The sequence below is a fragment of the Struthio camelus genome, chromosome 14 (assembly GCF_040807025.1).
Source record: "Struthio camelus isolate bStrCam1 chromosome 14, bStrCam1.hap1, whole genome shotgun sequence".
In the NCBI taxonomy this organism is placed as follows: Eukaryota; Metazoa; Chordata; class Aves; order Struthioniformes; family Struthionidae; genus Struthio; species Struthio camelus.
Window position 1 is genome coordinate 4,996,377 of NC_090955.1, and position 27,190 is coordinate 5,023,566.

At 41.9% G+C, this 27,190-nt stretch overlaps 1 long non-coding RNA gene across 1 annotated transcript in view; it reads right to left on the reverse strand.

Moving 5' to 3' along the window:
- LOC104153257 (uncharacterized) overlaps positions 1 to 27,190 on the reverse strand; it is a 457,768-nt gene that overhangs the window by 135,745 nt on the left and 294,833 nt on the right. The window contains exon 6 of the long non-coding RNA XR_011144058.1: positions 9,782 to 10,010. This is a non-coding gene — a long non-coding RNA (uncharacterized lncRNA). The remainder of the gene's footprint in view (positions 1 to 9,781; positions 10,011 to 27,190) is intronic.

Sequence of the window (27,190 nt, forward strand, 5' to 3'; positions counted from 1 at the left end):
GACTTTTGTGTTACAAACTCTTCAAAGACATCATTACTCCTCACATTTTTATGCACTGAAATATCTTTGTAATCTATGATCAAAGACTTGCTATATCTGGCTGCATTCTTTTTCTTTATTTACTCTTCCTATGTCAGCCATTTCTTTTTTATTACTAATTTTTGCTACTATGTTGTGACTTCTGAGGCACCAAATCAGAAAGTCCAGGCAATTCCAAGTCATATCACGCAGCCTGCCAGTGACCTGACCACAGTGCAATATATACCACTCCACAGAGACAGAGGTCAGTCAATGAAGAATTGATTTTCACCCCTAAATGTAACTAATTGTCACTCAACCTCACTAATCAGCGGACATTATTCCCACTAATTCGTAGGAATTACAGTAAAGCCTTTCCTAGCTGAACTCAAGGATTTATTGGAGTTTGTCCATGCATGTATTGGTCCCGATTAACACATACTATTGAGATAATAATTCTCTTATTTTCAAAAGAGGTAAATCAAAGCTGAAACAAAGCCCTCTTTCAATGTCTGCCAGCAAAGTCAATTTTCAAGGTCAATGAAACCTTCCATGGTCAATCCCTTAGCGCACATATCTCCATCCAGTACGGACAGTTTGTCCCATGAACCGAATCTCCATCACCTCCTCAACGGATTTCTACCTACCACCTTTGTTTGCACTTCCTTCCATGCTACCTTGAACACTTGGCCAGAGCTTCCTCCCCATACTCCCAAAGCCCCTCCTTGAAACTCTTCCGTATCAGAGAAGTTGGCATTTAGGAGGCTGAAACTGTACCAGTGTACCCAGTACTGCACTATTATTTCTCTTACTCTCCCAAATCCATATCCACCTGTCGCCTTTTCTTATACTTCGAAGAAAAAGACCTTTCCTTAGATCTTATAACCCTGTCTCTCTACACAGGGCTTGGCACTGCGGAGTCCCAGTCCATGAATTAAAATGGTGTCTCAAATGATCAGCTGTGACAAGCAACACAGGCTGGTCAAAATTTAGATTTGCTGTGCAGAAAGGGGGGGTGGGAGGGGACACAACTCTGCTGTTTTTGAGAAAGTTCACACCAAACCAGTTTTGAAGGAATGCTTTCCCTTCCGCTATTCCAAGTATTTTACTAATTTTCTGTGCTCTTTTACCTAGAGACATTAAGTAGTACCAAGATGATGAACAAAATAAGAGAGAGGTGGTCATATAGCTTTGAAGGAGTGAAGCATGCATTACATTAATTCTTGCTTTCCTTAAGGTCATGAACTGACATCCCCAAATCACTACCCACATTGCTTTACTGAATCACTTCATATGTTTCAGTATACTGCTTATCCAATACATTAGACCTTTCCCCAAAGCCCACCTAGCCAAACAAAGGGATCTTACTAACCCCTGTCAACTTAAGGATGTGACCCCTTTAGCACATTCATTAAAACACATTGCATATGCTTGCACCACAACAGATAAAGACATTTCTGCACTTAGTATTTTCCCAGGGTGGTACCACGTTGAATTAGGACATCATTCTGAGGGGGCAGGAGAGAACAAGATTTTCCATCAGGCAAATTTTCCACAGGTATTTTCACTTTGGTAATGAAGGCTGAGCAAATTAATGACTTAGCACTTGGTCTAATAAACTATGTGGATGATGATCATTATTCCACAATGAGACAATGCAGTCTAAGGAGTGCAGAACATAATCCTCTGTTAGTTATTTTTTAGCTGATAAAATATTAAATTCCCTTTGTAGCTTTAATTCTTTTTGATTCATGTGCTTCCATCATCCATTTCTGACTAGTTCCTCTCTATTTCCTTAGCCTCTCACTTTACAAAGCTGAAATTTCTACTTACTCCATGATTGCCTCAACATTCATGCATTAACCTTGGACGTTGAACTTTGTCATAAACGCTTTCTGAACCCAACTTTTCATTCAAAAAATGCACATCTATGCTCTGAAACATTTTTCAGCTTTTCAAGGTTTATTATCTAGCCATTTGACTTCAGGGTAGAGGTTACTGCACTACCTAGACGCTTCCTACATCAGCATGCCTGGTTTGAACAGAGGGTTTCTCGGTGGGCGTTTTTCTTGATTCTGCAGTCTTTTTGTAGGTAGTGCTTGGGCAGCAGACAACTGAAACAGAGCTTTACAGGTGATCAGCACTAACTATCAAAACAAGTAGTTTCAGAAACAACGTAGAGGGTTAAATAAACTTTATTTGACTGCAATTAGCAATTATTCTTGAAAGCCCATATGTGAAAAGAGCACATATTTTATGAGCACCAGGACTACGTTATCAAATGCCAGGAACACCAGAACGCCTAAAGAACGAGCAGGAATGTTAATGAAAATATATGTGCATGTTTCCAAGTCAAAAATGTAAACCACAAAACTTGACATCCATATCTAAACCACTGTGAAACACAGGTCTTGTGAAGATTTTCTATCATTAACTGGCAGTCAACAGCATTAGCAGCATTTGTTCTCCTTTGTTTACGATTCTGTTGTTCTTCCTACAATTCCCTGCATTCAGCAGCAGAGCAACAGTGAATATTAGCTGTTCCCTGCATTGCGCTGTCCAGGCACTCAGGAGTATAAGGCTTCATGCTATATTCAAGCCTTCCAGAGTCTGGCTCCCCCCCAGGACCTGAAATAGGTTTAGGATCGTTTTAATCTATCCTAATCCAGCCTTTCTTAATTCCGTTTCTCAGCAAGATTGCCACAATATCAGCAATGTACAGTCACATCATCTGATTCCAACAGTACGTTCATACGAGGAAGAAAAATACTGTTCTGGAAATCCTTATATACCACATATCCTCTATGGTGCACCTGAGCCTGTGCCTTACATGTCAAGGAAGTGTTATTTCATTCCTGAAGACTACCAAAAAGTGACTATAGTAGTTATTTACACTTTGATATATTGGAAACCATTTAAAAAAAGACAATTGCTACACTGAACAAAAACGTAGCAAAATGCCTTGGTAAATGTAACTACTGTGGGTAGTGAACGTGCAGATTTTATTGGTACTCCCCATCTGCAGGTCTGTAAACACCTTGCAAATAGCAATATATTAAGTCTGGCATCAGGTGTTTGTACTAGTCCTGCTACAGAGGGTCAGGAGCTTGCTAGAGACACCATGAGGACAGGATCCACTGGAAAGAAGGAAATGATAACAATTTTGGGTTGCTGCAATGAGTCAGCACCTTCTAACAAAAACAGACCCAGGACCAGTATACCTGGGCTTAACCTTTGTGTTCATCCAACTGTTTAGGAACAAATGAGAATGACACATATACCAGGTCACATCTTCCTTGCCTAACATAGTATCATCAATGATCACAAGATCATCCATGTGAGTAAAAACAAGTCTTACGGAATGGTTGGAAATGTATGATCTAGGATTAGAGCACTGAAGGGACTAAGTATATCATTTTAAAGCAGAGCGTATTACTACTTAAAATGTCAGTCTTAGGAGAACAATCCATAAGCCAAATCCTGCCCTCGGATAGCAAGCTAATTGCAGTGGGAGCACTATGCAGGTACTTTATGGTAAAGAGTTAGAGTTGTTGTTGGTGTTGAGCCAGGAAAGCTTTTTGGCCTTAACCTTCTTCTCTATAAGGTCACAGATGACCACGGTACCTTTATGAGCAATAGCTCATAGTTCATTTTATTTGAATCACACATGAACACAATCCAAGAAGCTAATTAAAGATATAAAACTTCCCTTGGACTGGATTGAGTTGTCATTTTTCTCCTTGCTATAGGAGGATAATTTTTTTTACAGCTTGAAGTTACATACTTTCACAAGGCAAAGCAGAATGAAAAAGAGAAACAAAGAAATATATGCTTTACCAAGAGCCAATATAAAGTAGACTTATTAGCTTTCAATCACACTAAACTGAGTCAAAGAAGTAAATTTAACTTTGCAGATCTATAAGGGAAAGATCCATCTTTGTCTCTGTGGCTTGAATAAAACTCTGACAAGAAAGTTAATAATACAAAAGACGAAGGATGATTTATAAAAACCTTTTCACAAAAGAAAATAATTGAAACAATCCACAGACTTCAGAAATTACTGTAGCTCCATTTTTCACCCTGAAAAACAAAACCTACTGAATTTAGCCTCTGATTCAGCACAGTATGCAGAACAACACAAAACCTCAACACTTCAGAAAGCCAGCTTGGATAAAGATGAAGCAACTTTGGAAGTGCCACAATCCTACAAAAATCAGCCAAGATTTTACTGACTTCAGCCCCTTTCAGGCCTGAGTGCAAATTTAGAGTGGAGGTACTATACTGCAGCATGTTTTGTAAACCTCAGATTTTGCACCTAACGTATCCCTATGGATTGTCTCTCCCTTGCCTGCTTTGAAACATCTGAATTGCAACAAGCACTTTTAAAACACATTTAATTAAACTCCACTGTCTCCCTTAGTAAGGCCCCCAAGGGAAGGGGGCTTGCCGAGAGAGATCAAGCCATGCTTGGAAGTGACAACCTTTTCCGGGAGAAGCACCAGGCAGACACCCTATATCCTGAAGAACAAGGTTTCTGAGAAAATAACTATAGCCTAGGTAATAAAGTGAATTTCATTCTGCTATAACTCAGATGGTCATTTCTTTCAGAAACTGCAGTGCCAAAAAGTTTATTTCCGGCCCTGTGACAGAAGTGATTCCCACAAAAACCTTTCAAAATATTTCCTCTCACCTTAAATCCAAAGCATGAAACATCCAGAAACTCAAATGCAAGACAAATATCTTTCAGGGACTTGCTTAGTGTGTCTCACTCAAGAGTTAAACTGACTGTTCATGGAAGGAATTATCCTTACTGAACAGACTGGTAGAAGCTTTGGAGTTGGGAAAGCAACCAGTTTCCTAGTGCCAGCTGGACTGACTTAGCAAATTTGCAGCTAATTCAGGAGCACAGGACATCAGCAATAGCTTGGTATTTCTTGCTTGCCCTCCGGCACATCATGATTTTTTCACTTTTGTGCTAAAGGTTTCAAGTATGTCACTGTGCCCACACTAGGCACATGGTGAGGCTTGCTGGGTGAGAATCAGTGGTTTTGTGGAGCCTTCTGGATTGACTTTAATGGATCAGGTTCAATGACCCAATCGATCTCCAATAATCCTACATTTTTAGAAAAGTTTTACCTACGTTCCCTTGCTGCCACCCAGTTTCTAGGAGGAGGAAGAATACATGCATACCTCAGCTGCAAATGACTAGTAAATCATCTCAGCTACTGCTGTTGCAGTTTTATTCTCCCGCTTTGATTAACTGAGCCTTATTTCCTCAAAGCTGCTTAGCGTGATATCTGATTCCCTAGAATCCTAAATTGTTGCACAGAAATGAGTGCAGATTATTTACACTGCCTACTTATCAGCTTTTGAATGCTAATCTACAGTGATGACTACCTCACAGTTTCATGTTTTGTCTTAAGCAAGATTGTAATTTCAAATATTATCTGATGATATTCCTCCCCTGAGGAGTTCAAAAGAAACAAAAGGCAGTAAATAAGATGTAGGCTTTAATTGCAGGAGGAAAGAAGGTTCTGCAAGAATTGCACGTGGCAAAGTCAGCAACAAACGTCATTTGTCATGAAATACGTTGTTGTCATGTCATTGAATGTTTGCAAGTGAGAACGACTGAGCATCTTCCACAAGAAAGTGCTTGCAGACAGGCTGTGAGATCTGGAACTTGTTATGAAGAATTGAAACAAAACAAACAGAAAAAGCAATCATGACCAGAACACAGGAGCTGAAGGGTATTCACAGAACAAACAGGTAAAGGAGATGTTGAACTACACAACAGAACAAAAGACTAAAGCCCTTTGGGTCCAATCACACTGGGGAAGATTAATAAGTGGGATAGTGTTAAAGCCTGCTTTAGACCTCCAAACTTATTTAAAAATATACATTCATTTCTAAAATAATGTATATTATTAGTTTTAAATTTATCCAGGACTTTTGTCACTAAGGAAGACTAATCTCCTTGTTAAAGGAAAAAAAGTGAATAATAGTATTTGTTTGCTTCCAAATTTGATAGCAAACATATTTCAAACACTGTTACTGAATCAAAATCAGGTAGTGGAAGCTATTTTAGACACTTGAGAAAGATATTCTAGATCAAGAGCAATACCAACTAACTGGAGAGAGCAACAGAAGTGCAATGAGAATAATCAGAGCTCTACAAAAACACAGCATAAAGGAAGACTAAGTTTTTTAAGGAGCCTCCTAAAGAAGAGGAGACTCATGGCAGGACCTCAAAGGAACCTTCATGTACACAGAGTGGAATATAATATATTTTTTTCCCCACACCTGTGATGGATTGGACAAGTTACTCACTTTTCTTGATCAATTGCAAAAGAAAAGATTCAGGGCAAACATTAAGAAAATCTTTCTAACGGCAAGAACGAGGAAGCAGAATAGATTAGCTGAGAGTCTCACAACCATTGGAGATCTTTCAGAACACATTGAATAAATATCTGTCAGGATTAATATATAGTTGATCCTGCCTTAGGGCTGATGGATGAATTACATGACCTCTCTAACACCCTTCCAGATTATTTTACTGTGATTCTATTATGCAGTTGCTCATAAAACCAGGAACCGGATTCGATGACTAAAAGAAGGCTGTTTCCAATATTCTTTAGTAATTTAGGACTGACACACAAATCTCACTTTATGTACTACAGAGTTTTTGGTTTCCTGCTGTAGCAGTTACCATCTCTAAGTAGCTGGGTATCTACACAAAGGCTGGGGTGAATTCCTTTATTCTGCTTGGACTCCTGTTGTGAAGGGTGATAGAGCAAGCACATTGCAAATGTGCTAAGAGGCTTTTTAACAAAGATATATCTGTTAAAAGTGTCCTTGAAATGCAGAGATATTTACATCTTTCAAGCTATCCATTTGAAAGACTTTGTTTTTGCAGAGGTGATAAAAATTTAACTAATGCAGCTTGGTACCCAACCCGGAAGATATCTGGGCAACAAATAAAGAGTTTAAGCACCGTTCTGGAGAACGTAAATGCAAGAACTCCTCCCAGACATTTACTGGCAAGGTTTTCCGAGTCATTCTTGTTTAATATCTGATTGACTTCACTAATTCTCACATTTAATGTAGCCAGAGGGCTCCCATGAACTAGATTACTGAAAAATGGAATCTTCAGCCTTTCTAAAAACTAGTTCATCCTGGTAAGAAGATGTAGTATGTTTTCAGTACAGATTATCTCCACTTGTGGGAGTTGTCTGAGAGAAGTAATTAGAAAAAAATGCTTGCAATGACTTTAAGGAATATTTACTCCTAATGATTCTAGTTCTATGTATATTTTGAACACCTGTGCTCCTGAGCATCTGCAATTTGAACTCCATTAATAAATCCTTCTGATGCTAGCAAGAGTTTTTAAGAGTTTCCTAAACCAACGGTTTCCATGACTATTGAATACATTCCATTTTGAATAACCTCAAGATGATTTTGAGTTTTGACCGTTAATTGTGGCTAAAACTGACTTATATTATGAGAGATCATGAGAGAGCTTCAGGTACAGCTGAATCAAAGCAGTTCTGCTGCTCCAAAGGTGTAGAAATCTCACATGGTCTTGCATAAATCTTGTGTAGTGCACAGTTGCCTCTCCACCACCGCTACCCCCGAGCAAAAATATTATAGAACTAAAATGACTGCAAGCTTTCAAAGCCAATGATTGAAGTCTAGAAGATGAAAAATTGCCTGGATCATGTCCTGCACAGTCCTGCTATAGGTTAGGATCGGGTTCTGTCTCTGAGCCCCTGAACTGAGCTCCTTCACTCAGCACTACTCAGTGTCTCTATGAACGTATTTACAATGCCATCTGTTTTGATCAAGCAGGCCATTTATCTAGATCCTATGCAAATTAAATTAAAGTCTCAGCTTTAATCAAAGCAATCCTTGTCTGCGTTGCAAGATGTACGTTTTGATCTCATAGCAGCTCAAGCCTGAAATCCCTAATGCCACTTTGCAATGAATGGTACCTGGTTTTGCTCACGTGTTTACAGTTAACTCCTTAGGTACACTGTTCAACATCAGAGCAGACAATTGCTGGGTATCTTTTCCTGGTTGCTAAGCACTGAATCAGGTGAAAAGTCTGGGAGAAGGGGAGGTCCCCAATGCCTGGGGAGTTTCTGAGCAATAGCTGGGGAAAAAAGGGTGGGAGATGCACAGAGTGCCAGGTCTGGCAGTCAGCAAAAGCAGTAACAGAGCGACTGCAGCACCGCAGAGACGGGGAAGCAAGCAGAGCTAGGCCTTTCCCGCACCTCAGGAAAAGACTCTTGTGGAAATATAAGGAAACTGTTGTATTTAAAAAAAAAATATTTCCAGAGAAAGACAAGACTAAAGGAAAGACTTTTCCCTCTCATGACACAATAAGAAGCAGGAAGAGATTTATCAAAAAAAAACTTTTTTTTTTTTTTTTGGCATGCTCACTGTAGGACTCCTCACCTGTGTCATTTACTTTCCTCATAGCAGCAGTCTACATTGGTGAGGAATAACTGCCATGAGTAAGTTAAAAACACAGCCTGGCTTTTCACAATAATTTGAGTTTCGCAATAACTAATTTTCCTTCTCTTCCGACAGAGAAATGTACAACAGGGTGCACAACAAGGTGCAACAGCTTTTATGAGAATCAGCTGAAATGACAATGGCAAAAGTCCACGCTAAAAATCTCAGTTTTTATCTCATTATGAGAAACTGCAGAGTGGAAACTACTAGCCAGTGCTGTACTGCGACAGTCACCAAGGTAGATAATATCCTCTCCCAAATCCTAATTTACAGTTATTTTACCCCTTTTTACCCCCATTCCTCAGAGGGGGATGGTCATGTAAGCTGCTTTCCAGAGCAGCTTGTTGACTAACAGCTATTTAAGCATCAGATACCACTGGGGAGCGACTTTACAACTTAGGCACACTGGTACAGATTTCATCTTAGTTACAAATCCCTTTCAGGAAGGGAAAGGGGGTGCTTTTTCCCTCAGCTAGTTCTCTTAGCTCACTAAGCTATTCCACTTTGTATTTTCCATTCTTTCTCTTGGAGAGAAAAGTCATAGCAATAACCATCCAGGTACTTCAGAAACATAATGCACACTCATATATTCAAAGTTTTGTTCTAGTTAGGACTTCCAGAGTAAGGCAGTGCTGTATTATGCAGCTCATGGACTGAAATGGTGCTTTTGAAGCTACTCTAGCTTATCAGTTAAATATGCATTGATTTTTTTTCTTCTCTTCAAGAGATGTATTATTAATTAGGCAACAGAACAGAATGTTGGAATCATTCCAGTCTGTCATTGAGAAACATATGCAGGATGCCTTCCAGATCAAAAATCCCTTAGTAACTCAAGGGGAGGATTTCACTCAGCAAGTGCAATGGCTGATCTTTCGAGAAAAATACTTTAGGGCAGATTCTCTTCTCTTTCCAGTCTATGCTGGGCACAGCAGAATAGCTCAGGGAATGGATTAGGGATAGAAGACTCTCTGCTTAGTCCCTACAAGTCAAAAGTAGCATGAGGACTGCTTGTAGGATTGCCCAAGCAAATTCTATCCTTGTCTCTTCTCATATCCAAAACACTGACTTCCCTTGGCAGACTCAAGGCTTACAGCAAAGACGTGAGAAGACCTAGCAATGCCCACGCTATTTAAACAGCGGAGCGAGTTTACTATTTGAAACATCAAATCTGTGGTCTAATCTGAGATGCTAGAACAGTTTATATGAATTACAATGACTTAATGACTATTAGAAATATACCTGCACTTACCTTTTAGGCCCAGCTCTGATCCTGTTGACCAAGTATATACTTGTATTGTAGAGCTGTAAACGAGGAGCACTCAGCTCAGTAGAGGCAGGGCGTGTTCAAAGATGCATCCTTTTCACAGAGCCAAACACAGTCCCCAGTGCAAATTAAAACAATTTGCGCGCTGTTTCAGCTTGTGCTTGCTGACAACAGCATTACACCAAGAGGGATGCAGAGATAACCCAGTCCAGACCTGGAAATGAATCACAGGGAAGGCAATTAGTATAGCAGTATAGCTAATAAAGAAGTACTTTACCCTTCTTTAGGGTGTTATATTACATTGGTGTTTACATTCAAACACACCTGCAAAATTGGATATCCGCTCACATTTTGCACAAGTATAAATGAGAACAAGTTCCAGTTAATGGAAAATGAGGCCATAGGTTGCTTGATAAAGCATGAAGCAGAAGCCTGTTAGAAAACCCTCTCCTACCTGTTTGCTCAAGAAAGCTGGCAGGCTAGATTAAGCTAAGGAGTTATGATAGCGCAACCCAAACATGCACCAATGACCCCACCTCAGAGCATCTATGTATGGCTGTTGCTCTATAATGACTAGCTGTTAAACAACAGTTATTTTGAAGGTTGCCTTCTGCATGCAACCTCATGCTCATAAACAAATCAAGTAATCACAGCTTAAGCACTTACTGTGCACCAGCTGTATTCATGCACCGTCTTAGCCTATTGCAAGGGCAAGGAAATATGACTTAGCCTCATCTGCAATGAGAGAGGATATCAGCTGCTCACTTGGGTTACAGGCACAAGAATAAGAGACCACGGCCCACTGCAGTTAAGTTGTGCTAGTTTGGCTGTCAACTATGCCTATTGACAGCCTTTTCCTCCCTCCTGTCCCCAGAAAGAAGAATCAGATTCCCGGGATCTTCTCACGTTCAAAGGCCATTGCCAGTCATCTGCTTTCCTGGGGTCAATCTCTAGTGAAAACCACGGCAGCCATTTATCCACCTGACCTCCCAGTTACTGGGCAAATGACTGACTTTTCAGCCTTAGGATTCCCAGTTCCCCTGAAGCACTGTCTAACAGCTAGGGAAACTGCCGCAGACTGCTGGGCACACAAACTTATCTAGCACCTTCTCTCAGAAGGACAGTGCAGCAGAACAGCTTCTGTTCTCCAACTTGTCTGATAGGACCTCGTGCAACTTCCCTTTTATAACAACAGATTGAAACAAACAAAGAAATTTGATTCTTCACACTGACCTCCTGTATAACACTGGCCAGACAGACTTCCCAGAATTAACTCATGTTGGAATTAGTGTAGAGCTTTTAGAAAGGCATTTGAGCTCAGATCTGCAAGTTTTAAGTCATGGGGAATTCACCAAGGCCCATAGCTAGTTGCTCCATTGGTTCATTACTGCGGATTCATTTGACACATTTCAACATTCAGCCACTGGGCCTTGTACTACTGAGCCTGAAAAGCCTATAAAAATTTAATTAACTTTGTAGGTCCAGTTTAATTCTCTTGAACTTCAGGAGCTCCGTTTCCTTGCACCATCCATGAAGATAAGAGGCAGTGCAGGCCCCTCCCAAAGACCAACTCAATCCACAAAGTCTGAGTTAGGTGCCTAAATTTAGGGTGACACTAGTCAAATCTTCCTTTACACTTCTCCTTATAAAAGGGAGCTCTTAAAACCCATCTATTTGTATTCCACAGAATTAGGGATTTTACCACCTAATTTACGCACCACTGCATCAGATGCCTGTGACAGTAAAGCAGGGTATGCTCCAAATAGATATTGCCACATACTAATCTCATACTAATGTGTACAGTTGACTAGCAAACACAGAATCCAGACGCACAGATGTGATCTATAAATGCACTCAGGTGTCATGTCGATTTTTGACAGGTGGTGCAATAATTCAGTAAAGTTGCATTAACACAAGCAAGAGGGCTCCAGGATTTAAAACAAAACAAAAAACCCATGCAAATTGACATAGCCTTCATGTTGTGCTGGTCATTTCTCTTTTCTCCTTCTGCCTTCTACTTTTCCCTTCCAGAGGGGCTCCAGCAAGGCTGGGTGTTGAACTGTCAGTTCAGATTTTCAGTCTTCAGAGAGGAATTCCCCTTACGACTTGAGTCTTGCCCGAACTAACTTTTTGCAATTGTGTACATGTAGTTAATCATACACAGCTACACTGAACCTGATGGTTAAAAGGCTGAGTAAATATAACTACACCTTCGTTATCTTGTTTAAAGGTAGAAAGATTAATTTGAATTCTAACTGGAAATACTGATTCAATGAATAAGCCTGAAATGTAGTGGTTTTCAATTACACTAAGAAATTGGTCTTCTGAATTTCCAAATTACGCAAGGCAAGGCAAGTTCAATTTAACCCATACAATGGGATGTATTTGCCATCTTCATAGCGCTGTATGTCAGTGGGTAATAGCTAAAAGGTAGGTGGAAAAATGTAATGTTGGCTGTTGGTGCCCTCCAGGGGCCAGGCTGAGTACAGCTTCAGTCAAAACAATTTTTGAGCATTCAAGCAAATACAATAAATATTGCATATCATCACCCTGCTTTAGGGTAGCAGGACTACCATTATTCACGTTACTCGTAGAGGACAGATTCTCCCAGTTGGCCCACAGACACTGGGACGCTTGATAAAACAGGAGACATGTATTTATATTTGACTACTTCCAGGCAGTTTCTCAGCCTGCATTCGTACGAAAATAAGGTTCAGATGCACAAAGTGATTGTGTATATCTGTCCTTTTCTATTAATAACCTGGAGGCCTTTGTCGAGTCTCTAGTAAACCTGGGGTACATGTAGAGGTTGCAGAGATACTGTATACTGACAGGATTCATGCAAACAGGCATCAAGAAACGAGAGCAACTAAACGTGATGCCCCAGCGTACCGGGAAGCTGAAGCATGAACTCAGTCCTTATACCCGCTACAGACAGAACCACCAGGCACAAAATACAAAGAAAACTTAATTTTGTTAATAACTCGGGCTACAGCCAGAAATATTTATGTCCAATTTGGCTACAGGCTTGTTCTGGCTTCTTTACATCAGACAACAGAAACCCTACAATGAGTTTACACACCCTGGAACAGGACAGAAAGAATCCTTCTGTCCTCATAGGGTGCAGAGCATTTCCTTTATGTGTAGGCACTATTAATTCCTAATTTCCATTGCCATTCTGCACGACAGCTGCCACAAAGCCAGACTTCAGAGAGGACAAGGAAAAATCCGGACAATCAGAAACAGAACAGTTTGCACCAGCCCGGAAGATAAACCATACACAGCCCCAAGCATGAGCACCAGCTCCAGCAGAGCTCTACCTCTGAGCCAGGATTTCTCTGGAATTAGTGGCGCACTCTCCATTGCACTGTCTCCTGCCGCACACTACGCTGTAACTAGGATAGGGTGAGGGAGAGGAAGCATATTATTAGGCCACAAATACATTAGTGCCTCTCCTACTTGACGTTACAAACATTCACAGTATATTATGAAAACATCCTGCCAAAATGAGGGTTTGCGTTTTTTTCCAGTATCGCTGCAAGGATACTTAAAAATATCCCTTGCTCCTTAAAAATACGGGTTCCGCAAAGCCAGAACTCAAGGCTTTGCTATGCTAGATGAGGTGCCCAGACCACATTTAAAAATACACTTGAAATTCATCTCTCTCTTCCTCTCATAGCATAAATTATCTGATCGAGGTCTTAGTTGTGGAATGCACCTCTTTCTTCGAAGTGGGCATTGTACAACTACTTTGTTTCAAGGCTTAAATTCTGAGTATCTGCAAACAGTTTTCAGCCCACGACGCATACGTTTTCTTGCAGGCACAACAGGCAGGACTGCATTAGATCCTGTGAATGGCTAGCATGGTATCACATGCTTAACTCTCAAAGCCTTGTGCTTTCCTCTCCAGGAAGTCCAGCTCCAGGCCCAGCTACTGATGTAGCAACGTTTAGACTTCAACAGCTAGAGCTGCTGAAGGAAGTTCCACTCTGCAAGACACAGATCGGCTTTTGACTAGAACTGCTGAAGGAGCGAGTTACCTGCTCCCTCGTCCTTTCTCCGCACAAAGCTCTCTAGCGATGTCAAGAATTGAGCCCTTAAAGAAAAGGGGAATCCAAAAAATCCTTGATGTAATTAATACCAGATAATTGTGTCAAGTCTTCTTTCTTCTGCCAATTACAAGTGGAAATTGAGTCTGGGGAGCTGCTGCAGATCATCTTTATGCAATTACGATTTATGATGAACTATCCAGCTCCAGCCACATTCCCCAAGCTAAAGAACAATGATTATAAATGGAAGAGCTGTAGCAGCAGTGACATAACGTCAATTCCCAGTATTTAACATGCCCACAAGCTAGAACGTACACTCCTGATTCGCAGCTATATTTGACCACATAGCTTGCAGATGAAAAATTACTTCAGAAATCAGAATGGCAGGTAATTAGCAACACAAGCTTTCTTTCATTACGTTGTTTTGTTCTCCTTAAACCATTTCCCATCCATGCTTTTTCCTCATTGTTGCCAAGGTTATTTGCAAATAGCTTCAAATTTGATGAGCAGCTTTGCTTCTAGCAACGCTGCTGCATTGTTTCTGCAGCCTGACGGGTCTGGGGCTCAGACATCGTAGTCTGATTGCTCACTGTCAAGTTTTTAAGCTATCAAAAAATCTGAATATATTGCTTGACCTACGTAGCAAGGCGCCCTCAGCAGAAGTAGGGCCCTCTCTTTCTACCTCTCTGACATGCTTCAGCCTCATGTTGAGGAGAGGCTAGTAGCTAACATGCACACCAGTACATCAAAGCATCTGAATTCTAGCCTGTGGCCTACAGGCGCACCTCCTCCTTTCTGTGAAGGCAGCAGAAAAACTGTGTTCCCCCACGCCTGCCTCAGCTGAGCCACTTTCACTTACATCTGAGCAAGACTGTTCTTCCAGAACCTCCATGCTAATCAATCTCTATTAGGCTTCATGCCTTTCACCTGCTGGAAGTAGGAAAGAATAGTGAGCATATGTATTTTGATCGCCTGCAAACGAGCATAATAAGCAGTTCAGCAATTTTGCCAGTGCTGGAAAATGTGGTGAGAAATGCTCGCTCTCTCCAGCACCTGCAGGTGGCATGGTTTTCTAGCACATTTCCTTCCTACCCTATGCTAACCATATTCCAGCTTCCAAAACAGCAGAGAAAGAAAAGAGGTTTCAAAAATTAAGTACTGATTTACGATTTACTTTGTTCAAAACCAGTTTAAAACATTCTTTCATTTTCCACAGCTTCTGTTGGATTAGATTGAGAATAAAAGGTTAGTGCAAATAAAAGGTTTGACAATAAAAGGTTAGTGCTGGAGAACACAAAATGAGTTAGAGGAGACCGACAGTGAAACAGTGACACACACATCACACTGAGCTCAGCCCTGCAGAATATGAAAGCTCATGAAAAACAGGACTTTTACATGCCAATTAAAACAATAGCAAAGATCTTCAAATAATGAAGCTGTGCTCATCCTTGGAATTAAAATTCAGCTGCTGTTTCTACCAAGAGAGTATTTTGCTGTAAAGTTTCTGCAGAGTGACTCGTCTAGTCTTGTAGCAACTTACAGCAAAACGCCAGGTTTTCGAGCGGTTCTGGTGTAGTCCCCCTCGTGCTACCTCCCCCTCTGCCCTTCTCCAGCCAGAAGAAATCGAAAATGAGTATTTCAGGTGGCTTAGATTTTGTACGTTCGGCTTGAAACACCTTTTAAGAAAAGCATCCATCTTCAAGAAATCAGAACCTTTATCAGCTTTCTTCAGGCGCTAATCACTTCAGAAATCTAGTCTGACGTGCCATGATGTATGAAATATTAGACAGTGTGCTGACAGTATTAAGAACTCCTTCAAACTAAGCCATTAAATTTGTGTTTAATTTTATGCACATTCCTAAGTGCTGTGCTAGAGCCAGGCCCGCCCGAGCAGAGTTAGCTAACTACCCTAGATGAAATATTAGAAATCTCACAGAAGACTTCAAGAAAAAGCTGAAAGGAAAACCAGGAAAGATGTTTGTACTAGCTATCAGGATATGGGAGACCTGATGAATTCAGGTCCAGCAGAGAATACCATTGCTGTATAAACCAACACTGAGGACAGACAGGACAGACCCATTGCTGCCTGCAAGAGGAACCGCAGCACAGTACTGAACAGGAGAGAAGCTATCAGAGCTCTCACAACATTTTATTGTACTTCCTCAGTCCGCATCTCCATTGCTACCGCCCGAACACCCAGGAACACCGGGAAACCCAAGAGGGACAGAAGTCTCTGGCAGGATGCAGATGCTCTGGACAGAGGAGATAGCTGAGGTGGGCCACTTGCAAATTAGGCCAGCTATTTTGCATCCAGGTACTTATTTCAGCTAACAAGTGAAATGCTTTCAGTGGCGTTTCCCAGATATCAAGAGTCTTTGTGACGTGGGGTGATCCACATGTTTCCAGCTTGTAGCTCACCATCCCATGCTGATTTTGAACATGAATATTGAACTTAAGACTTCCCAAGATTCACGAGCAAAGAAAGTTCAAAGAACCCATTTGCAAAGAGAACATTCAAGCACCAGAGAACTTTATTAATTTGTGTTCATACGCTATAGCCTCTGTTGACAAAATATTTAGCACATCTCCACTTGGTCTCTTCAGTCTGACCCTGTTGTACATACATAGCTGAAATTCTGCTTCAAGAAAAAGAAATAAACACAGGATAACAAGAAAAGGAGAGCTTTCCTAGATGCCGGTCCTGAAAAGCTACAGCCCAACTACAAAAAGGATTTCTACTGGCAGTTAAGTTGAACAGTAACTTTTTCAAGGCACAGCACAGCCTACGTTCAATGACAGATTTCTGCAACAGGTTGCACAGGTTTGCCTGAGTGATTTATCAGAGAGCGGGCTCCAGTGCACCACGCCAGAGACACTGCACCGTATGCGTGCCCACAGGTGTGGGAATTCTCACAGGCTGCTGACTTCGGGATGAAAAGTCATCCTTGGCCCATTTCACTTCTTCAGCCCTTGGTGCACTTTCTAGTGATCAGAGATCCCGCGCTGATCTCTTCACCTCTGCACCGAGCACTTTCCATGTTCATGGAGTACAACTACAGCAGGGAGATGTTACAGCAAGTGATGCGCAAAACAGTACAAGGCTCAAGATCATCCAAGTATGATGAGGCACAAACAATTTTTAAGTTAACTGGGACAAAGCACAGGCTAGTGAGAGGTACTAACACATACCCTTGGCCTAACTGGCAGAGGTATTAATTTAATACACATTCAAGTTCATGCTATTGGTGGAAGGAGAGTCAGTTCCCTTTCCTTATTGCCTAGCAGTCAGTTTCTACTCCGCATGCTGTGCCGTTATGGATGTTGACGTGTTTTTGTCATGAATGGGATCTCCAAACTGATCCAACTAGAAAAAGCAGCTTTTCTCCATCAGCTCCTCCAACTGGGTTGCTGTGCAGCTGCAGGGCCGCCAGCCAGCCCAGCAAACCGGGACGAGAGACAGGGCAGCGCGGAGGCAGGAGCACTTTCCTCAGTCAGGACGCTGACTTTAATGACACGCCAGACTCCTCAGTGCTTACAGATTCCCCTTTCCCTGCCTTATAGGCACTATCATATATAGGATCTTACAGTCTTTACATTGAAACTACCAGGACACTGATTCCAGTAGGAAAATATGTGCTGATATGTTTACACTCGGTTTAGCTGCCAAATTGTTTCAAAACGGGAAAGAACGTTTGAGGCCTAACCACTAAAATTAATGGCTTCGGAGCAAGCCTGTGTGATACCTTGGCCACAGAACTGAGTGATTCATAGCATGTGACAATATTTCAGTAATTATAACTGCTTTCAAAAATAAAACTACAGCTAATCAGGGTGGTCTTGTTTCCCTTAAATACATTAAAAAGTCATTACTTTAAGAACTCATTACATCAACACAGCACTTCTTAAAGGGATAGCATCAGGCAATGTTGACAGGCTTTCAAAATGCTGATATTCTGTCCTTCACAGTCATTTCCTTAATGGCCTGATTCTTTCATACAACAGCTAAAAATATTAAGCTCCCAGCTTCTCTGTTCAAAGGTTCTTGCTGCTTGTCACTGGCAGAGTCTTGCTCAGCTTGCAAATGAAATCAGACAACTCACATGTACAAGTATCAGCACTTTTTCTCCTCTGGGTCTAAATTTAAAGCAGACACATATTTTAGAGGTACTAATTTAAATGAGATGTTTCAGTGTAGCATGGGAGTTGCTCAGAGTTTTCATCCTCATGCTTCTAGCTTCATTAATAAACTCAGCCTTGCCAAAGTATTTATAGGGAGATGTCTGTAGTCACTGTGGTCTGTGGCATAATCATACCTCAGAGATGAATATTTACAAGTCTGTCTCCTCCTTAAACAAAGACATAAGAAACCAAAATCCCTGCCAGTTGCACAACGCTGCAATTAACTCCTTCCATGCTGTGAGGATTCTTGCGCTAAAAAGAAAAGCAAAGCAAGAGAGGATCAATAGAAAAACTGGGAAGAGTTGGCACCTTAAAGTGCAAGGAAGGAAAACAGCAGACCTCCAGAGAGCTCGTCTCAGGTGGCAGCAGTCTGGAGGAAAGCCGTGGCTTGCACAGCAGCTACCAGAGAGCCAGCCTAACTCTGTTAGGAGTTACCCAAGACAGGTCAGCAGTAATGGAAGGGGAGATCCATATGCATCTCAAGGGAGGCACAACTGCCATGCATATTTGAATGCTGAGAGCCTAGCAGAAGTCCAGCTCTTCTCTATCTTTACTAAGCTTTTCATAACCTCTTACTACATCACAGATCGTGCTGCTGAGAGACTGCAGTCAAAGAGCAAAATCCTGCTGTGCCAGCACTGCACCTATCCCTCCCTACTGCTCTAGGCAAGAGGATGGTCCCCACACTCATGAACTGTGAGATAGAAAATAGCCGTCACAAAGCCACAGGGAGGAAAAGAACACGGCAACACCGAGAAGCTCTTAGCACCAGCAGTATTTGAGAATAACAGCTGCCATTGCTCTGTTCAGAGCAGAGTGCCTGTAATGGCATATTACAGCAAGCTGTAAATGCAAACTATAGACCAGAAATCTCCCAAACTTGGTATTTCTCTAGAGCCCTAACACCCACAACAGACATCCCACCCGTCTGCCCACAACCAGCCGCTCATCTTGGACGGCATCAGCGCCGGACACTGCCTGCTGCAAGCCTTGCTCTAGCCCTCCTCCTCTGCTCACTTGCCCTGTGTATCTCGTACACCTGACCTCTCTAATCATCTCAACAACACTAGTCTTACCGATCAGGCTGAAAATACACATGACTACTTGTTAGCGATGCTCTGCATACAGCTAACAAGTAGAAGTCTTGTGGCATTTCAGTTTGGAAAGGTTTCTTGGTACCATGTTTCCTTCTTGTTTACCTCTCACATAAGGTGATGTTAGCTACAAAAAAAAAGCAGCATAGCATTTTACCTTGCGTAACACGTTTTGTTTCTGCTACAGCAGCAGAAGGATCCCAGCTCCACAATGGATCTTTAAGTAAGAGAATAGCTTGTGTGGTCATGCTAAACAAGAATCACTAAATGCAGCCAAATGCCTCTTCAGATCTGGCTAAAAGCATCTTTCCCATTTCAATACTCTTGCATGCTCTAGTCTTTGCATGCCACAGCTCTAGCTTCTTTGTTGAGACTGGAGAAGCGGAAGCAGTTTTTGCACCTCTTCTTGAGATGATCAAATCAGATAAGTATCAGCAAAGAATAAGTTTTTACCCACTGACGGATATATCCGCTGTGGATTTTCAGAACTGACTCTTCAAATTTCTCCCAAATAAGGCATGACAGGTGCTAGAGAGAGATCTGTAAGTCATTCCAGGGAAGACATTTGCATGTTTGTTGGATAAGGATCTTTCATCAGACTAATATTTTCACCAAGCTAAATCAGCTCAAGATTGACAAAGGGTAATGACACTCAAGTACTGTTAAGCTTCAGCAAAGCCTAAGGCAGCGGGCCACGCTCCTATCATTCTCCCACGCTCTTCTACAGAACGCATTCAAGTTAAATATTTACACTTACATTACTCTTTTGGGCTTAAACCCAGGTGCATCTTTAAGAGGTGAATCATTCCTTGGTGAATTCTGCAGCCTCCTAACACCCCACAGTCTGACTTTAGAGGCCAATTCATCTTACCGAATGAACCTGGTTATTGTAACAGACCCTCAAATATCGTTCACTGCAAACAGAATTCCAGACTCGTGAACTGAGACCTGATAGGTTTTTCCCTTAGGTTTTAATCCACTGCAACAACATTGACCCAAAACTCTCCACGCAGAGCAAGAGCCCCTGGGCCCTTCAGCTCCAGACCTACTGCCCAGAAGGACCAAAGCTTCATCTCGTGGGCAGGCTCCTCTGCAGACATGCATGAAAGCACGTGGAAGGGTACGCAGGCAGTGAACGGGACATAGCAGGAGATGAGAGCTGTCTGCAGTTTCAACATCAGGTATTCATGCTGCATGGAGCCAGAGAGGGCTGGTGGAGAGGGGGCGTTTACAGGAAGGATTACATGCCCTGGCACACCACAGCGAACAGAAGAGATGAACAGAGACAGCGCACGGGACGGAACGAGAAAGATGTTTGCTCTGGGAGGAAACTACTCCATAGCTCCCTTTTGCATAATCTTCAGCTACACAAGTTAATTTTCCAGAAAACAGAAGCAAGTTACAGCTCTTCTCTTTGCTCCCCAGTTATCTACGGCCCACATTTGTGGCAGGAGAGCTTCAAGTGATAATCTCTTTGCTTTAGCTGAAAGCAGTGAGAGGGCTGTAAACACTGGCCTCTCCTCCCTTCCCATGCCTGCTGCCTTCCCTTTCTCACACTCAGAGCCATGCATCTTTCTTAGCTACTGTCCTAAGTCACCTGCTTATTTCTATCCATTTTACCCTCCGTCTCTCATGAGATGTCTCACAGTAACTGTAAGCCACGTAGCAGAGACTGAGCATTTCGATTTTCTGGGTGTTTCAGCAAACGCGGGTGCTGTGATGGCGTATGCCATCTGTTCTGGCATTTCCCATCGTCTGACCCTTTGCACAGAATCGGTTCCCTTGCACATCCAGGTAACTTCTCCCTGTAAGCAAATTTCATCTTTCAAGCGCAAACACGCGACGCTCCTGCCTGTACTGCTCACGTCCTCCAAGTTAGCCAGCTGTGAGCACTTCAGAGACCCTCAGCGGCAGGGAGAAGCCACAGACACTTGGCAGTGTCAAGTCTAAGCCCTTCTTAAATAACTCACCCCCCTCTGGACCAGTTCTTTCCATTTACATCATCATCTACCTGAGCATGAAGCACTAATATAAAGCTGATAATGATGTTTTCATAGAGATTAGATGTTAAGAGTTTTCTAATGACATTCAGAGCCCAGACTCAAGCATTCCAGTACAGTTCAGCAAAGAAAGATTGTTCCCATTTTCCCCAGGGAAAAGTGTTAGTTTCCAAAAGATTTAAAAAAAAGTATTTCCCTCCCAATATTGCATTGGCTTGAGACCAAGAATAACCAGATTTCAAGCCTGTACCAATGAGAGATTCTCAACTCTAAACCCAGAAATTGCCACGTTAAATACCTCTGGAAGAAAGGAAAGAGCCCCAAAAGACCTTCAGATATCAAGCCTTAGAATTACTCAGTTACTCTGTGCTAAAAGAGCTATTTCTGAGTATCTGTAGAGGTGTTTTATTTATTTATTTTAAACATTAATTAGCAAGTTTCTCTCTCGCTCCTAGGTCTGTAAGAATATGTTCTGCACAACCGGAATCAAAGCTAGACTAACAGAAGAATAAATACAAGAAGTCTTTTATGGATGTTTCTAGTTTTCACTCCGGCGGCTCTGCAGCCTCACAAGGCAGCCTCCTCACCCAACGTCCCAGCAGCACGCCCAAGCCCCCTACTCACCCAGCCCAGGGCTCGCCTGGCAAGCAGTCCCTCGCTGGTTTTCCAGTCCACGGGGCCACAGCAGACACCCGCAAGGAAATGAGACTTCAGCGAACAAACGAACACAGGACCCAGCAAGGTCCGCAGCCTCCAGCAGGGCCTGGACAGGCCACAGCCTCGGCCAGGCTCACAGGAGGGCATTTCGCAGCCCCGAGGCAGTTGCTCAGGTCCCTCCTCCTCACAGCCATTCCTGCCTGCAGCCGCTTTCCCCTCTAAGCAGAGGGGCCAGAAGTCAGCCCTTTTCCTTTCTCTACCAGGAATTTGGTTCCAGGTCCCTTTTAACAAAAGGGCAACCTAGATCAGCATCCAGAAAACTAGGAGGTCCTACCACACTGCAGACAAAAGCAAAGATCAAGTTTTAACAGCACTCGGCTACAGGAAGTCCTGGGGCTGGGGCCAGGCCAGCTCCTAATAACCCCCCGCAGCTGCGCGAGCCCCGCAGCTGCGCCTGGAGGCGCCGCACCAGCCCCGGCCACAGCCTCCCTGCGTTTGCGGGCTCCCTTCAAAAACGTCTAATCACATTTCTCTATGTTCTGCCAAGAAAAGCAAGATAAGATATTTTGTTTCCCGACACGACATCCTGTGGGATTCCATGCAAAAATGGTAACATTTCAACTTGTTGTCCCTACTCAGAATGAAACGCTGAAATATCGTGCTCTTAGCCGTCAGGAAGTTTAGATTTTTAAACACCTTAACTTTTTGCTTTGTACCAGCACATATATGTAGTATCTGAGGGTATGCAACAACAAAAAGGCTTGAGAATTACACCACTTGAAAAAAATTACCTACCCAGCTTTGCAAATTACAAATGTTCATTTAGATGGGTAAACACGCTAAAACCTGGAAAGCACCACGGATGTAAGTTAAACGATGCAACAAAACACCCAGCTGTAACTCAGGTTCAGCAGTACAGTTCGGTGCAGCTCGCTGCTCCCAAAGCAGAAACTCCAAATACCCGTTGTCCCGCCTCACGCCACAGCAGCTTCCCGTTCTTTTTGCTCCCACCCCTTAATCCCATTTTACCTCAGGAGAAATCGTCTAGAAAGCAGATCACGAGGCTGATCAGTTATTTCTAAAAATCACCCCGTAATCTTGGCAGCCTCTGTCTACCCTACGGGATAGAAGGCAACTCATGAATAGTATATATCCCTTCTCTTAAGCAACTTTCTTTAAAACCTTCCGGGTTTCGCCAGCGAAACTGGAGACTGTAACGCGTGTGGAAAAAATAAGATAAGAATCTGCCAGAAATAAACATTTTGTTAATGCTGCTGGTTTAGAACAAAAATGTATAAAGTGTGCAGAGTAATTCATATCAGATGGAAATTATACTATCTTTTGTAAAAATAAAGTTGCACTGAGGCCTCCCCTTACTGTTACATTTCCTGACTGACTTTTCGGTCATCGATTGACAATAGCTCATTTGTAAGATAAACTGAAATATACAGTATTAATTATTAAAACTATTTTAATTTCCAGACATTATCCTCATCTATATCAGCATGAAGTGGATCAGTTCTACTTTGAAAAGTGATACTGAAAGAAGTTTTTAAGGAAGACACCTTTCTCAAGGAGAAAACAATTAAGCAGTCAGGATTTGTTTCTGTTGGTCTGGGAATCTCTTCCTCTGGGAGTACTGCCATCAGTGCAAACACCTTTACCGCAGAGACCGTCTCCTGACCCAAGTCTAAGTGAGGTTCTGGATGGCACCTGAAGTTATCTTACTCCGTCTTCCTTTCCTTGAGTTATAAAAACTAGAAGAATGGAGATTTTGAAAGCAGCTCACTGAAACAATCCAACCACATTTGCTAATGGGCTACTTCATTGCTTTCAGCAAGGGAGCGTTATTACACTCCTTAATCCACCTGATGATTTTAACTTGCTTTCAGCAACAAGGTACGTGTGCGCGAACTGTATTATCTGACAAGCCAGCCACCCGTACATGACTGATCAGCATCCTACCGCAGGTGTGTCAGAATCACAATAATATGACAAATTCTCTTGGTCATGCTTCAGTTTTTGCTGGTTGTTAACACAAAACAGGTGCAAAGTAAAGGAAAAAAAATACCAGCCGTGGTGGCAGACATTGGAGAAGATGGCTGTGAACAAAGGGCTAACAAAAGGGATCCCTAGACACTTGCATTCAACAGAAAAGACTGTCTCCAACACCCTTCACTGTCTCCAGCAGACAGTCAGTCCAGGGTAATTCCCTCCAGTCGTTTCACATTAACTGTCAGTTGGGTTATACTTAGAGCCGTGTTGTGTTATTCTTTAACAAATAATAAGAAAACTGCACAGGATAAACTTTTCCCCATCCACAACTCTGCAAAGGCATATGAGTGGGAAGTAGGCACTTCAGCTGGTCTCTGAGCAAGACTATTTGTGTTACTGTAGCAACTACGGTCAGAGTCACAAGAGTTGTTCAGGTCCTTAAAAAAAAAAAGAAAAAAGTACAACTTTAAGTCCCACCTGCTAGTGAAATGGGATATGTACCTTTGAACATGTTAGGTTTCTGCCTTCAGTTCTGGACTCCTGGCTAGCTTTGAAAATTTGGCCTGCATAGATATCAGCCAAAATCAGAGGTTTGTTTCAGGTATGTACCATCAATCCAGCCTACACCATCTATGCAGACAAGCAAGACAGAAAATATCGTCTCCCCACTGGAGCTAGGCATCAGAACATCAAGAGTTTTAAACAACTTGCAAAATGGCAGAGAGAGAAAATCCTCAGTCATCTAAGTTCCAGTCAAGAGCAGTAAGACTAGCGTTGTCTCATTATTTTTAAGACTGAGCATTCAGATTTTCTTAACAATAGATATTTTGTACATATTTTTAAATTCTGCCTAATAGAATGACTACATTATGTATTTGATTGCTCATCTTTGGTACTTTTTACATGGAATTCCTCTTCCCTTCCCGATCTCTACTACACAAAAGGACTTAGGCCATAACTATGAAAAATAAGGACCTAATTTTTAAACAGTTATCACTGTCTAACTGCTGCTCCCTGGCTTATGCTCAAAGTTTAGTGTCATGATCAACTTGGATATGTTAAAACATTACAGTCAGCTGATTATTACCCCATCCTCGAACATTTACTTCAAGCTATCTCAACCAACGCAGTGGAATTGCGCTTATTTGCGGACAACGGCTTCAGCTTGCATCCACTTGAGCTCAAGATGCAGCTAAAATACAATGGTAAGGCACCTCTCCCAGGAGCTTCACGCAATCACAAGAGCCATGAAGTCTGGCCACAGACCTTCCCAGCCTCTTTGCTCAGGTGTGCGTACCGACGTAAGATTGAATGCTTCAGGGAGTCAGAGCCACAGATCTTACCCTTCTTGGCTCAAGTGAAGCTTCAAAAACACTCATCTAGACTGTCAAGAGCAGAAGTTTAACATCCCATTGATTAAATCAGCTCTCTTTCAGAAATACACACTGAAATCCTTTCTCAAGGCCAGTTCAACCAGTGCACGCAGAGTTCCTTTCGAGCTCAGGCAGAAATTCATGGCCTTTGCTTTTTTTGAAATGAAAATTAAAGGATTATTATTTCCTTAGGCAAATTACTATCTAGGTCAACACCACTTTACTGTGTAGCAGGCAATTATAGCCATTGTTGATTTAGCTCCTGTCTCACTAATAAAACCACAAAATGTTGCTGAGGTAACTTTCACTGACGGTTGGCTTTGGAATCTCAGTTCCTCTCTGAATTACCATAGAAACCAGAGTTTGAGAATTATAGCTGCCTCTTCATAAACCTCGCTTGGTGTAGTCCTGAATTAAAGTCCACTGTGGCTGACAGGAGCCTTTCCTTCAACAGATTTGGGAACAAATACTTTGTGAGTCCTCTGAAACCTATTCAAGTCCATAACAAAATACTCACTACGCTGGAATCCTGCCTTGAGTTTTCTGAATTCTATATTCTCTTCTGAACATCAGAGCTTATCTGCAGCCACATCTTTCCTATTTTTGCTCTCAGGCCTTTGTATAAAATCATTTCAAATATAGTCCACATGTACTTTAATACTCTGAACTCAAATTTCATTTTATAAAACTCAAGCAACTGTGTTTGGCAATTTCTTTTCCCTTAGATCTATCCATATGATTGCTTGGATTTTTTGTTTTTAAATATCAGCCACGTACTTACTGTATTTCAATTTTCTGATGTGGCTTCACTTCAAGTTTTGACATTTTGCTGAAAAGTTTCAACAGCAATTAGTCCAAACATGATGACGTTTTTCATTTTCAGTTTAATCCATACCAGAGCATAGACCAAAGCAGTCTTCTTCCAGTGAACACAGACTTTCTAATTACACTCACTAATCACGAGAGTAATAAGAGCCTTTTAGGTGGACAAGTGCCTCAGCAAGCTCCTGGTTTAGCTTAATGAATACGATTTGATGTTCCTTCAAACTAAATGACAGCTTCCATGCAAGCAGCTGCGAGCAAGGCAGGACCCCTGCGAGAGGCACGGACAGGAGGCAGGCTCGTTTGAGTTCACAGGTTAATGGAGAAACTCGTTTTAGAGTTCTCATTGACTCTCCCTTGTCTGCGTTTTGTTTCCTCTGTTTCCTCTAGGATCAGCTTTGAGAGAGGACCTCCCAACACTTTATGATTTAGTTTTTTGCTATTTTTAAAAAATACTCTGACCGTGACCGCCTGAATTAACTTACCCAGTGTTAAGAAGTACTGTTTCCAGTGGTTATGGCATAATACTGGACGTCCAGAAACCGAGATCAATGCTGTAAGGTTGCACATCTCAAATGTCATAGCCAAAGGAAAAGTAGGGTTACATTGGTTTTCAGTTAACTCTTGACCCTGAGCTGCTCCATACCTCCGAGTGGAAATTAGTGAGCCTAGGGTGAGCGTCTAACTAAGGTCACCCCTTCACTTGTCTTTACATATTAGTACTCCCAGAGTCTTTCCAGCTCCACGTGCCTCTCCTAACTGGAATGTAAAAAAAGTTGTCAATAGGGTATTTCTACATTGTTCTTAGTGGACTAAGGGAATACAGACCTTTATCAGTAAGCACTTTTACATCCAAAGCATGTCTTAGATTCAAAGTGTCCAACAACAGAATGCATCCGTGCGGTTGCCTCAGAAACAACTGCATTAACACACAGGTGGAAACTGGGTTTATATCTACATCTCCAGAGATGTGCTTGAACATCTGCCACAATAACCAGGAAGAATTGCTGTATTTTGTAAAAGGGGATATATGTATGGACAAACAATTCCGACTACATTTATAGAGGAAAAAACCTATCTGAATACAGAAGAACATCCCAGAGTTTCCATAGAGAAAAAGGAGATGTTACAAAGCCTATTGGATTATTTATCTCATAATATTATTAGAATTTTCACAAATACTGTCTCCATGACAGTAAGTAATTACTTGGCATCGCTCAGCTCA